We start from the raw sequence: 12,367 nt of genomic DNA, 5'->3' as shown, positions 1-12,367 counted from the left end.
ATATCGGGAGTCGGGTATCCTAGATATTAGGAAGATATATGTTCACACCCTGCTCATGTACGTCTACAAGAACAAAGATATCCTTGCTTACCTGGAGCACGGCTATACAACTAGAGGAAGGACAGGACAAACAGTTTCGTCATATAGGGCACATAAGACCATCGGACAGCGTACATACTCGTATCTTGTTCCACACGTTCTCAACTCCCTGCCCTCAGATCTGAGGGGCAGGTTGCGTTCACTAAATTCTGTTAACATGTTCAGTAGGGCCATAAAGAATTACCTGAGAATTATTGACAGAGCTCAAATAGCGAATGTAGTAAATGGTACTAGATGAGTTTGAATTGGTGTATTTTGTTGTTTCATAGGCGTATCATTTGATTTTGATTATGTTGATTTTGTAGTGGCTGCAGTAATCCCCCGCACAACCCTTTGGTTTTGGGGGATTAACTTTGTTTATTCGAAAGGAAGGAAAACATTCTTTCATTGCAGTATAGTTTGTTTACTTCTGTGATAGTTTATTTTGATGTTTATTACAATTGTCCAAGTTTTGGTTCGCCTGTCAGTTCTGTATGTTTTAATCTTGTATAACTGTAGTGTAAGGAGTTTATTTTGGAATTTAATATTGTATTGTCTTGTAATTATTTCTTGAATAAACATTATTATTATTATTGATTTTACAATTTTCTTCGTTTCACACCACTTGTTATAGGCCGCATACATATTTTCATAAGCACTTTCAGATTTAGTGGGTAAAAGAGATTTTTCGGCACTTGATGCTAAATTTTCTACTCTTTCTCATCCAGCACTATCCATTTTTTTGGATTATTAAGACGTTTGGCACAAAATTAAGGAAGGTAACAACTTCGTTTACTAAGGTGGCTTAGGTCGCTGGTTACTAAGGTAAGAAAATCAATAGCACACTTAATGTTTTTCAGTAAAAAGCCATTTCAGAAAATTGAATTTCGGCATAGCAGTCGAACATAAAGCTTTGCATGCAACTCGTACATAATTAGGCTTTATGGACTTGCCCAAGTTATTGGCCTCGCTCGCTTTGCTCGCTCTGCCATAAACTTTTGGACTCGTCCATAAAGACCTAATTTTTGTACTTGTTACATAAATAGCTATTATTATTCCAACCACTCGACATCTCAAAAAATAGTCACTATAAAAAAACTTCTGTTCGGGAACTATAAGCTAAGCGACCCCATATTTCAGGCGCGAAACGAAAATAAAATTAAATACTGATTAAGAAATAACAATTACCTCATAAGCCTATTCAATAGTTACAAACACGTAATCAATTCATTAGAGAGAAAAAAAGAAAAAAGTCAGAAGTTTATTATAGATTTCCTTTCATCCCTGAATTGTCCTGATAAAGAATAGTATACCGAACTGCCAACTCGCCTTTTATTCCCTAGTAGGGAGCGATTTTAGTAAACTTAAAGATCCTACGCCGGAATTGTTGAAATCAGATTTGGTATATGTAATAAAATGTAAGGAGTGCAGTGGTGCATATGTAGGTATGACGAAACAGAATTAAAAAAAAATCCAACACAGTTATGATTGTATAGAAATGAATAAAAATAAAATTGAAAAAACAGCCTTAGCAACGCACCATTTCGACAATAATCATGACTTCGATTTCGAAAACGTTAAAATATTAGACCGAGAAAACAACTACTTCAAACGCTACATCAGTGAGATGATTTAAATCTCAATAAATGATACCATAAATTTGAGAAGTGATGTTGAATCCCTCAGCATTGTGTTCAGCAACTTATTAACGAAAATTAAGAAATTCGGTCTTACACGTGTCGAAATTGAAAAAAAACATCATTGAAAATTTGATACTTTCCATCTCATCTCAATGTTTTAATTCTGGTTTCACGAGTGATAGGTATTTTCAGCTTACCTACATGAAACAAAGTAATTTGATGAGAAATGAACTTTGGTTTTCTTGAACGCATTGCATAGCCTCATTTATCAGTTTGAAAAGGTAAATCCAATTTTAATAGTATTTCTCGTCCTGAGTTACCTGGCTTCTTCTAAAAGTAACATCTTTTTGTTGTGATAATGTTCATGTACCTGTTTATGACAAAGTTGTTGTTTATATTTCCAGCCTTGAAATAGATCCGAACTCTGTGTATTCAAGATGTCGAGGTGTGAAGACGTGTCAGTCGATCGCTTAGCGGATACGAATAATTCAAATGAAAATTTGGAAAGAATGTGCAATTATTGCATGAGTAAAGTGAATAAGTATGTGAAATGCAGGAAGTGTGTGGAAATTTTCCATCCATCCTGATTAATTAAGGCCACTAGCAGAAAAAATGCCGAATGTCAGCATGAAACATCGGACCTTGGAGTAACTGATGAAGAAGTTTCAATTAAAACCGAAAATCAGATACTCAAAATTGAGGTTGCCTATCTTAGGGAACTCCTCAATGAATCCAAGAATTCCAATTTGGTTTTAATCGAAACTAATAAATTATTGAATGAGAAAGTTCAAAGTCTAGAACTTCGTTTAAAAAACGATAAACAAGAATTGAAAAAACCCATGAAAAACCCAAGACATCAAGTATGGAGCATGCCTCGGATACAACATCTGGACCAATTTCCTTCAGTTCTGCAGTTAACAGGAATACCCAAAAGGCGTATTATCAACAACCGCAAATGTCATCTTCAGCGCCGTCATCTAAAACTAACAAAGTAAATATAAACAATAGAGAACAGGGTGTAAACACGACAATCGATCCAATGAAGAAACAATTGCCATTGTCAGCCTGTACAAGTAGTAACAAGGATGGTTGGACAACTATTAGAAGAGGAAGGGAAAGAAAATACAATAATATGAAAGATGCAAATAAAATCTATGGTACTAGGAATACAAATAAAGATAATCCAATTCAGGGAGCCCTGCGAAGAAAATGGATTTATGTCGGAAGAATCGCCGGTAATCATGTTTCTGAAGACGAAATAAAAATGTTTCTGAAAGATGTTACCGATAGTAAACAAATTATAGTGAAGAAATTGAATACTGTTGGTCAGAATTCTGCATTCAGTGTCGGAGTTATGTGTGATGAAGCATATAAAGATATTTTTAATGATTCTTTCTGGCCTAAGGGTGTGATTGTGAGAGAATTTGCATTTGATAGGCAATTTTTTCGTAAAAACAGCGATAATCTCAAATAAGGACAAACAATGTTACCAGAACATAAGCATTATTCACCAGAATGTTCAATCTTTGTGAAATAGTGTTGACAGAATAGAATATGTAACAACAAACCATGCGGAATGTGCAATACTTTGCATAACCGAACACTGGAGATCAATTGATGAATTAAGTCAGCTGGCATTAAAGGACTTCAAACTAAGTGCTAGTTGTTGTCGTGAATCTAAAAAACATGGGGTTCCGCAATTTATATTCGTGATGGTGTTGCAAGAGAAATCAACATTATTAGTGATGTATCAGTGCCGGGGGAATTCGAATGTTGTGCGGTAGAATATGTTGTGAAAAAGTCAAGTATGATTGTATTATCCTCGGTATTATCTATCTACAGACCACCCAAAAGAACTTGACTTGAATATATTTCATGTCACAAAATGATTGAAAACAGGGACATTTTCGTAGTAGGTGATTTTAATGTTGAGATGAAGGATGAAAACAATGTCAGAACAAGGTTTTTCGCATTGATGAATCATTTTTCCATAAATGCTCAAATTAATGAATACACGAGAATTACGGAACATTCAGACCACTGTCTAGATAATATATTCACAAATATAAGTAAAATTGTGTCGTCTGAAGTACCTACCTACTAGAATATCATATTTCTTACCATAAGGCTCAGAAGGTCTGCTTTCAACTAGATAATAGTGTTAAGGTAGAGCTTATCAGGAAGAGATTTTTCAGTCTGAATAATGAAAAACTTTTTATTGAAAACCCTTAACAACAAAATTGGGAGGTTGGGAGGGAGTCTTAAGGGTTGAGAAATCTGATGTTAATTTGCCTTGCAAGTTTTCATTAATACTTTTATAAATATCTTCAATGAATGTTTTCCATTAACTCCACTGCACAAAAATAAAAAACGGAGTTGCCCTCTTAAGAATGTTGAAATTGAAAAGACTGAACAAAAATTAGATTCCGTGCTTGTTTTATTAGGTTTCAATTCTTTTTGTGAATCTGAATATAATAGGTTGAAAAAAGAATATGATACTTTATTGAAAAATGAGAAAACTAGACAATATAAAGATAGGATTGATAGATCAGATTGTAAAATGAAATCTATGTGGGCAATTTGTGAAGAAATTACTGGAAAAAATTCAAATCAGATTAATATGACACAGGCCAACATACATTTTGGTGCCTGCGATTTTTTAACTGTTCCTGAGTAATTTTTGGATGCAGAATGTAAAGAAGTTCTCAGATTTTGTCTATCAGATCTAGTTTTTGAGATTTTTCAAAAAAAGTGTCTATATAATTTACGTTATAACTGTTATAATAATAATAATTTCTTTATTTCCAACAGGTTAACACCCAGTTACAGGAAAATTGTGAGAAATCATCAGAAATTTATACTAACGTATGACAGCATAGGCATGAAACAAAAATTTGTAATGTTAAACATGAAAAATGACCAAACCCATTAACATAAAAAAATCCAGCCGAATATCAACTGACCCCCATGAGAAAAAAAAATTGTACAGAATATTGCGAACAAAAAATTTCTACTCAATAGAATTAACATATATGTCCACTATTTTATCTATAGTTACAACAGTTACATCACACTTATCAGCCACAGTATTGTAAATTATGTATTACACATAAAATTAATTGGTGATTGTAGGTTCAGATTAGTCCTACCAGAGTTCAAATAAAACAAATATCTATTTCTAGTTTCTAACCGTGCGTGGAATAAAAATTGGTAACTTCTCCAACAATGCCGGGCAATCAATCCTGTTATTCAGCAAATTGTAAACAGTTTTAAGGGCTTATACAGCCCTCCTGTTCTCCAATGTTTGTCCATTGAACCTTTCCAGTAGACGTCTGTGAATACACCTTATTGGAGGATATACAGAGTCTTCCCTCCAAACTAGAAATTTACAGAATTTACGCTGAACGTTCTCCAACTGATCCCCATGACACCGGTATATAGGTCGCCAAATAAGGCTGGCGTACTCGAGTCTACTTCTTATCAACGAATTGAAAAGGGATAGAAGAGTTTTAGTGCTTGCGAAATACACACTGTTACGAATTATAAAACCGTATACTCTGAATGCTGACGATATCAGATTTTCAATGTGAGGTACAAAAGAACATTTTTCATCAAATATGACACCTACATCCCTAATCTGTGTAACACGTGCCAGCTCTTTTCCACCAATATTATACGGATACATAATAACATTTTTTACAAGTATAAGACATTACCTGACATTTATTTATATTTAAGTCTAAGTTATTGAGATTGCACCATCGAGACAATTCATCAATTGCTAGTTGTAATGTGGCACAGTTGAGAATAAATATTATCCTGAGATAAAACTTGAAATCATCCGCAAATAATAAACCCAAAACTTCAATTTCATCCAGTAAGTCATTGATGAACAGTATAAACAATAATGGGCCCAAATTTGAGCCCCGGGGAACTCCGGATGATGCAAGAAACAAAAATGAATTAGAATTCTCCACCCTGACATATTGTCTCCTGTTTGAGAGATATGAAGTGAAGTGATGAGTCTCAACAAACTGTCCGAAAATCCATAGATATACTTCAACTTCATAATAAGCCGTCGATGATCCACACTATCAAATGCTCTACTAAAGTCAGTGTAGATAACATCTAGTTGCCTAGACTAGTCTAATATCTCGACCAGTGTCTGTGAAAACACCGCCTAATTTGTTAGACTCGAGCGATGCGGCATGAATCCATGCTGTTCACATATTATTTTGTTTTTAATTTCCGGAAATATACGTCTGTGCAAGATGATCTCGAAAATCTTAGAAAAGTTTGACAATATAGAGATGGGTCTATAGTTGGTCACGTCAGATTTGTCTCCTTTCTTCAAAACTGGAATGATTTTTGAAAGTTTCCAAATTGAAGGATATACACCCGTTCTCAAGGATAAATTAAAAATGTGCATGAGTGGTACCGCCAATACACGTATACCATCCTTAACAAGAAAACTCGGTATTCCATCGGGACCAGCTGTATTTATGTTTTTCAATTTCTTGGCCGCCGATATTAAATCATCTTCACATACGGAATCAATATGAACAAGAGATGAGTCAGCCACGCAGGCAAAATCTTCAGACGGCACAGACGCGGACTCCGATGAACACTCTCAAAATACCTAGCAAACGTGTCTGCAATATTACGCGCTCCGCTATTAACATTTCCATCAGTATCCCTCAACTCACCCGGAATACGAGAATTGCCCTTTCTGTCATTTATGAAAGTCCAAAACTGTGCCGGGTCCGACATAATTTTCTATTCTGTTGATTGAACATAATTAGCATGAGCAATGGATATACTAGATTTTAACAATTTTCTTAGTTGCTTATATTCACTGTAATAAGAAATCATTTTTGTATTTTTGAACCGTTTCAAAGCTTTCTCTTTCCTGAACACAAGACTGACAACCTCAGCATTGTACCACATAGGAAAACGTCTCCTTCTAGAAGACTTACGAGGAACTGTTCTATTAAAAATTTCATGAAGCATGGAGTACAAAACTTCGCAGGCCTCCTCTGAATTGACCTGATTTAACAAAATTCCTGACCAGTCAACATCGAGAATCATCCTATACATCGTCAAGAAATCAGCTTTTGTAAAATTAAATTCATTAGTACTATTATAGTGATCAATTCCGATATCTCGACGACGCACAGATACATTCTCAAGAACGAAATGAATAGGAGGATGGTAGGGATCAACATTTACTAGCGAAAATGTATCCTCCAGAATATTACATTTTATGTTAGAAAATACAAGATCCAGCAGTCTCCGCTTTACATTCAAGATGTTATTGAACTGCCTCAATTCCAATATTTGGGAAAACAATTTTAAAGCTAAAGTTTTACTGTCCAATGAATCCTCGATATACAGTGTGACATTAAAGTCGCCAACAATTAATAAGCCACCACTGAGCAAAATATCCTGTGATGCCAGAATATCAAAAAACAACTCATATGTACGGTTCTCAGTACTTGGAGGAATATATAAAACAATTATAATCAAAATGAAATACTTCAGTTTCACCTTACAACAGACAAAATCAATAGTTCGAGCAAACCTTCTCACATTATTTAAGTCAATAAGAGTTGCATTATATTTACTATGTACAGCCAGCAATACACCACCACCTCTCTTTGCTCCAGTTGCTACTTGATCTCTATCACAACGAAAGACATCATAATCCACAGGAAACAGCTCCGAATTCGAAGTCTCATTCTGCAGCCAAGTTTCACTTATGGCCACCAAATCAAAATCACCACTCGAAATGTTTTCAAAAAAATCTCTCACTTTCGAGTTAGGTCCTCTAACGTTTTGGTAATAAAAGTGAAATTGGTTGTGTCTGCAATTGGGTGCATCTAGTTTAACGAAACGCCACCATCGACTGTATCGAAGGTGGGAACTCCCCTTTTGAACTTCAGAACAACATTTTCACCCTGAGATTTACGTCGTTCCACCTCTTCTTTCATTTTTTAAAATGGGCTAATTGTCTTGGTGTCTTGTCGGAGGTTATGGTAAGGTTTGAAAAATTTGTTGTAGACTTGAGTGTTTTCGATTTTTTGAGTATATTAAGAACTTCATCCCAACTTTTCAAGGAAACGTTCAATGGTCTTGGTTTGTCTGACCTTGGATTGAATTTACCCAATCGGAATACCCTGATTTTCTCACTTATACGGGAAACGTCAGGAGCAATTTCATCGAACAACTTGCTCACCATGGAATGATCATATTTGATTCTTTCGTCAGTAGTTCCTCCTCCACCAAGCTCCTTGACACCATACACGATAACATTTCTCTTTCTCATCTGACGCTCCTCAATTTCCGCAAGCACCTCCTCAAATTTTTCGTCGGTGAATTCATGACTAATATCTCCGGAAACCGACTGGACAGATGTTTTGAGTTCCTTTATTTCTTTCTACAGTGATACAATCACTGACTTTAACGATTGTATGTCATTGCCGATTTTTTCGCAATCCTTACAACTCCAAGAAATTGACTTCTTCGAGCTTATAATGCGAATTTCAGAACTTGTTGAGCCAATACATAAATTCCCAAAATTGCCATGGCAACCACAGCAGGTAAGAACGAGATGATCCTCGAAAAGGCGATTGCAGCAATGACAGTTTACTTTATTAACCATTTTAAAACGTAGTGTGACGACCTCCTGTCTCCATCTGTTGCCTTCTTCTTCTCCGAAGATAGAAACCTCGGGCGCCACCTCTAGTTTAAAGTGTTGAGGACACTCGGAACCTGTAGGCGGTATCCCACAGGTGACCAGGAGCTACAGTCAGAGAAAGTTATGTCTAGGGGTCAGATGTTCATGAAGTTCGGACAGTCCCCTATCTCTGAAATATCTTAAAAACTCTATTCGGGAGAAAAATAAAACACACAATAACCATGAAACTTCTATTCAATATCTTCTATATACATGATGATGTCGTACAGGGTATAGGGTGAATAAGCGGTGCAGAAGCAGAAGCGGGATGTAACGTGCTTTTAATGTCGAAACATGATGAGTGAACAAAGTAAGAATGCGGGATGAAGCGGTCGGAGTTAGAATGAAGCAAGAGCGTAAGTGAAAACAGTGCAAGTTAACTCTACGTTGCGTACAAGCGGCGGGTAGTAACATGGACAAAGTCGGTTATTATAAGCGAGACTGGTGTTAAGACGGACGGCGGTTTGCCGGTATACTTTGGTGAACCGAGGGAAAAACTAAACCACGGAACAAAGACGACGAACGCACCCGCAAGGGTGCCCTCGGAATCCAAGGTGTTCCGAAATCACGGGGGCTGTACCCACCCCCGTAACCCCGGTGGGTGGCCTAGTTCGAAGGGGATCATACCTGGCAGGTGTGTAGGATGGGCCGTTTGAAGCTAACATCGTACACTCCCGCACACTCGGAATCCCAAGAGAGATGCAGGCCGTTTGAAGCTAATGCATCACCTCTAGGAACTCAGGCGGTACGGTAAGGGTGGGCTGAGCTAGAGACGGCGGAACGTACCTGACAAGAGTGTAGGATGGGCCGTTTGAAGCTAACATCATACACCCCTGTACTTTTAGGATACCAGGAAACATGCAGGCCGTTTCAAGCTAATGCATGTCCTCCAGGACCCGGGCGGTACGGTGGAAGGATGACACGGAAGCATGTACGCGCCATTTGAAGCTAGCGTACACACCTACGCATACTGGGAAAGTCCATGGATTAGTGTAGGCCATTTGAAGCTACTACACAACTCCACGGCGGAAAGAAGGGTAGGTGGGAAAAGAAATAAACCGGCAAATTAACCAAAATAGTAATTAAAATAATCATACCTGAGACCTTGCCCATGTGTAACCCTTGAATGTACTTACTATCTGGTATACTTCTCGGACGGTCGGAACACTCTGGCTTCATTGACTGAATTTACGAAATCGCTCGAATTTATACCCGGCACGGCCCTTTTTTTGTACAATTGTCAAATGCGCAATTAAACAAATTCGGTATACGATATCCCCCCTTGACCTCACGTTGAAGACATCGCGATCCGGCAACACATGGATCCGCGCGGCCTGAAACCGGTCGACTTAATCAATTCACGTTACGGAAATATGAAAATGAATAATTCGGAAACAAAACTAATTGAAAATTTGCTTTGTTACATCCCCCTCCTTCTTCAGCTAAAAAAAGAAACTTTTTTATAATCTCTACGACAAAATAAAATGTATTCTAAAATTACAAGAAAAAGAAGAAAACAAAAAGAACGGTCACTTTCCGGGTGACCAGGCTGGAGCCCCGGATGCGGTGACCCGGATTAATTCGCACTGCACTGCAGCGTCCTTTTTCCTGGGCCTTTCGGTGGCTTCCTTTGGGCACCCACAATCCCTGGACCGGATTCCCATCAGTCCGCACCTGGAGCAGAATATCAATGGGGTTCTTCTGCAGGTTCGCCGGTCGTGGTCTGGGTATCCGCAGCGCCAGCACAAAAGGTACCTTGCTACCGGTAGGTAAACCACCTCCTCCTGCAGCACCAATATGTTCGCATCTCCCATATTGAATAATCTGGAAGCACAAAGGTCTACAAAAACAAGTAAAGGCAGTTTTCAAATTAACTTTAATTCGGCACCAACAAAACAAAATAAAAAAAACTAAAGTAGGCGCTAAATATTGGCCGGGATTTTGATCCACCGCTGTGTCTCCCTTCAGCAGCTTCAATCGGAAATATCGGTCTGCCGGCCAATTTACCGGGCGCAGGTTCCTGGCCAGGTCTCGCATATACGGCGTCCAGTTCGCCTCTCCCGGGGTTGTCTGGGAAAGCAAATGGCCGAACTCAGCCATTAATTCCTCCCTGGTAGGCGGAGGCGGCGGAGGAGTTGGGGGTAACGGACTTATCGGCCTGACCACCACAAGGTCGGGGAACAGCGGTTTCCATTCCCTTTTCCTCTGTGGTGGTCTCATCTTCAGGGGTTTGGTCGACTTGGACATTCTTTCTGGAAAATAGTTGAGGGGTTCATTGTAGGGTTTGAGATCCTTGACGTGGATCTGCCTGACTAACTTTCCGCGCTCATCCCGCAAAACATAAACCACGGGTGACAGCACCCGGCAAACAGTAAACGGTCCGGTGAATTTAGGGGCTAATTTTGCGGTGAAATCGTTAACGGAGCGCGAAAAAGGATGTTCCCGCTTCATCACCCTATCACCGATATGGCATCTCCAAGCGCGGTGTCGTAGGTCGTAGTGCTTTTTCTGTTTGTCGAAAGCCTGGGCCAAGTGTCGACGTACTAGAGTGAAGATTTCTTGTAGTCTACCCAAGCGGTTGGTGCGTTCTTGTATGGTGGTCGGACTAGGGTCGGTGTCATCGGTTTCTCTGTAGTCCTTCGTGGACTCGCGATAGATCGTCTTTGGAGCTTCCAATTCTCGGCCGAAGTTCAAGAAGGCGGGAGTTAAGCCTGTGGATTCCTGGCGGGAGCTATTGAGGGCGAAAGTGAGTTCATGCAGATGGCTGTCCCAATGTTTATGATTGTTCTCGCAAAACTGCGCTATCATGGTCTTCAAGGTTCGGTTTGTCCTCTCTACGGGGTAACACTGGGGTGTATAAACTGGCGTGACTCGATGTTGAATACCCATTCCTTCCATCATTCCACGAAAAAGCTTGCCAGTGTATTGTGACCCATTATCGGAGATGACTGTTTTGGGGCACCCGTAGCGAGTGATGATCTCTTCATAAAGTGCTTTGGTTACGGCCGCTGCGGTGGCCCGGCGAATAGGTCGGCAGGCAGTCCATTTAGTAAAACGGTCGTGGAACATAACCAGGTAAACATTCCCTTTAGATGATCGGGGTAGCGGTCCTATCAGATCTGTGCTCACAGTTTCCCATGGTTGGGAGACCGGGCTCGGCTGCATTTTACCTGGTGGTTGTTGTTGCAGTGGTTTATACGCCTGACAGGTGGGGCAGTTCCGGACGTACTTGCTGATTTCTCGATACATATTGGGCCAGTAGTAGTGGCGGGCTATGCGAGCGGCGGTCTTAGCGATCCCTAGGTGTCCTGCCGTTGGTTGATCATGGTTTTCGTTCAAGACAGCTTCCCGTTGATAGGTCGGTGCACAAAATTTCCAGGGTTCTGTATCTTCCTCTTCTTTTAAGTCGCTAAAATCCCAGAAATGGCGAAAAAGTCTTCCTTCTCGGACCGCATAGTCTGGATAATTTTCTGGTTGCTGTTGGACTTCCTCTATTTTCCGGTCATACCAAGAACAGTTTTGTGTACCCTTCTCTTCCTTTCCGGTTTTGGCGGTGTGTATTGTGTTGGTCGGCTCCGGCAAAGGTTCTCGGGATAGGGCGTCGGCCACTTTATTCAGGACACCCTTTCGGTACTTGATGTCAAAATCGTACTGCTGCAGAAAAACACTCGACCGGGCTATACGTCCTGTCGGGCTCTTGATGGAATGAAGCCATTTCAGACTCTGGTGATCGGTAATGACGGTAAAATGATATCCTTCCAAGTAAGGCCGCATTTTCTCGATTTCCCATACTATAGCCAAACATTCCTTTTCCGTGACGAAGTAGTTACGTTCAGCAGGTTGTAACGTGCGACTGGCATAGGCGATTATACGGTCGTATCCCTCTTGGTTCTGTAATAGCGCCGCTCCAAGT

The sequence above is a fragment of the Coccinella septempunctata genome, chromosome 6 (genome assembly GCF_907165205.1).
Source record: "Coccinella septempunctata chromosome 6, icCocSept1.1, whole genome shotgun sequence".
Taxonomy (NCBI): domain Eukaryota; kingdom Metazoa; phylum Arthropoda; class Insecta; order Coleoptera; family Coccinellidae; genus Coccinella; species Coccinella septempunctata.
Note: the sequence above shows the minus strand (reverse complement) of the source record.